The sequence below is a fragment of the Schistocerca nitens genome, unplaced genomic scaffold (assembly GCF_023898315.1).
Source record: "Schistocerca nitens isolate TAMUIC-IGC-003100 unplaced genomic scaffold, iqSchNite1.1 HiC_scaffold_225, whole genome shotgun sequence".
NCBI lineage: Eukaryota > Metazoa > Arthropoda > Insecta > Orthoptera > Acrididae > Schistocerca > Schistocerca nitens.
In genome coordinates, this window is record NW_026045766.1 from 17501 (window position 1) to 20000 (window position 2500).

Genomic DNA, 2500 nt, shown 5'->3' on the forward strand with positions numbered 1-2500 from the left:
TTGCTGCGAGGCCGCGTCCGCCTTAGCGTGCTCCTCCGGGGGCGCGCGGGTGCGCGGATTCTCTTCGGCCGCCATTCAACGATCAACTCAGAACTGGCACGGACTGGGGGAATCCGACTGTCTAATTAAAACAAAGCATTGCGATGGCCCTAGCGGGTGTTGACGCAATGTGATTTCTGCCTAGTGCTCTGAATGTCAACGTTCAGAAATTCAAGCAAGCGCGGGTAAACGGCGGGAGTAACTTGACTCTCCAAATGCTCACATGATGCGTCATATACGGATCCTCTCGGTCCACTCCTCAGCATCCTAGCGGTGTCGAGTGGATGATGGTTCGCTTAGCCTCTCGGTGGGAAATCCTAGCTCTGGCCTTCACGTGGCGGGGGTCGTGAGGGTGCTGAGGAAGGTTACGCGTAAGTGTAACTCCTTTCCAGTTTCCCGACCGACAGAGCAGGGTGCCTTGTAGGGCTTGGGGGTTACCTCCCCCCCTGCCTTTGTTCCAGCTGGTGCAAGTAATAGAAGCAAACGTGGTACCAGGCCTCCCACTGGAGCGCCTGTGCCAGCTGATGAGCCACCCATCCAGCCAACCGGTGCGGGTCGAGCGCCGCTCCCCGCTATCTGCCCTGATTGCATGCGGTCATTTTCAACCAAGACCGGGCTCGGCGTCCATCGTCGTCGCGCCCATCCGACTGCTGCTAATGCCGAGATCAAGACCGAGAGGAAGAAGGCCAGGTGGTCGCAGGAAGAGCTGCTGCGTTTGGCCCACGCAGAAGCGACCCTCGCCATCCAGGGTTGTAGGTTCTTCAACCAGGAACTCGCCAAGGCCTTCCCTGATCGTACACTGGAATCAGTTAAATGTCAGCGTAGAACGCAGTGTTATAAAGACATGGTGGCAAGGTTTGCCACTGAACTCTCCGGCATGGATCGCGGCCCTCGTGGTCCCGCCGGTGAGCCTGCGGACAGTCAAGCTTTGTCACAGTCTCCACCTGGGGGGGAAGATGTAGACCTAGCCATCTGGTCATTTGTAGCGGATCTCCCCTCATCAGACTGCCGATTCCGCTCACTTGATGATCTTGTGGCTCTGGGTCCCACCGCCAGCCGTAATACTATCCAGGCAATGTTGCTGTCTGCTCTCGATGAAGTAGGCAGCAAGCAGTCAGCTGTTCACCAAGCTGTGAGTGTGCAGACCCAACAGCCACCAGAGCGGAAACGTGCACGTAGGAGATGGGAATATGCAGTGGTTCAGCGTGCTTTTAGGAAGAACAGAGCACGCTGTATCAATGGACTTCTGGATGGCACACTTTTGCATCAGCCACCTTCCATCCCGGGGCTGATCGAATTTTGGACAGACCTTTTCTCTCCACCTCGTATCAGGTCTCGACCTCCACGTGGTGAAGGTCTGTCTGAAGAGCTGTTGCCATTCTCGAAGAAGGTGCCCTTCCGTGACCTTTGGGCTCCCATTTCTGCGGACGAAGCCATTGCTGCTCTCCCACCTCGCAATTCTGCTGCAGGTCCCGACGGCCTCACGCCGACCCAACTGCGCCGCCTTCCCCGGGAGGTTCTCCTTAAGCTCCTAAACTTCCTCCTCCTTTCCCGTTCCCTTCCATCCCGTCTCCTTCAGGCTAGGACAACCCTGCTGCCCAAGAAGACCGCCGCAGCATCCCCTGCCGACTTTCGTCCGATCACGGTGTGCTCGGTGCTCACCAGAGCCTTTCACAAGGTTCTGGTTGGCCGCCTGATGCGCTACTGTGTATTGGATGGTCGTCAGCGGGCTTTCATCCCTCAGGATGGGATGCTTCACAACACCTTTCTTCTGGATCTGGCGATGACCCAGACGTGCAGAGCTGCCGGCTCGCTGTACTTGGCATCTCTGGATGTGTCAAAGGCCTTCGATTCGCTGGCTCATGGTGCCCTTGGCCCTGTGCTAAGGGCCCATGGTTTGCCGGTCGAGTTCGTTGACTACATCCAGGGATGCTATGAGGCGGGATCGACGGTTATCTGTGCGGCTGGGAAGTCGTCGGATCTAGTGCGGCCTTCGAGGGGTGTTCGGCAGGGTGACCCTCTGTCTCCTATCCTCTTCAACATGTCCATTGACATTCTCCTGTCCCGCCTTCCTGATCATATTGGTGCACGCATTCTCGGACGGCGAATTAATGCGGCTGCATTCGCCGATGACCTCCTGCTGTTCGCCGAGACTCGTGATGGATTGCAGGAACTTCTCACCATCGCCACGTCGGCCCTGGGTGACCTCGGGCTCGAGGTCAACCCACGGAAGTGTTTTTCTCTCGCCCTTGTTTCATCAGGCCGGGAGAAGAAAACCAAGGTCGACGAGACTGTCATCTTTCGTGCTGGTGGGAACAACATCCCAGCACTGGCGATGGGGGATACGTTCAAGTATCTGGGCCTGCAATTCTCGACGTGCGGACGCAGCCTCTTTCATCCTCGGCGGGAGGTCGAGAAGCAGCTGAACGTCATCAAGCGTGCACCACTCAAACCGCAGCAG

At 57.3% G+C, this 2500-nt stretch overlaps 1 pseudogene; it reads left to right on the forward strand.

Annotated features, from left to right (window-relative positions):
- The window catches only part of LOC126221733 (large subunit ribosomal RNA), a 7759-nt pseudogene that overhangs the window by 2627 nt on the left and 2632 nt on the right, over window positions 1-2500 (forward strand).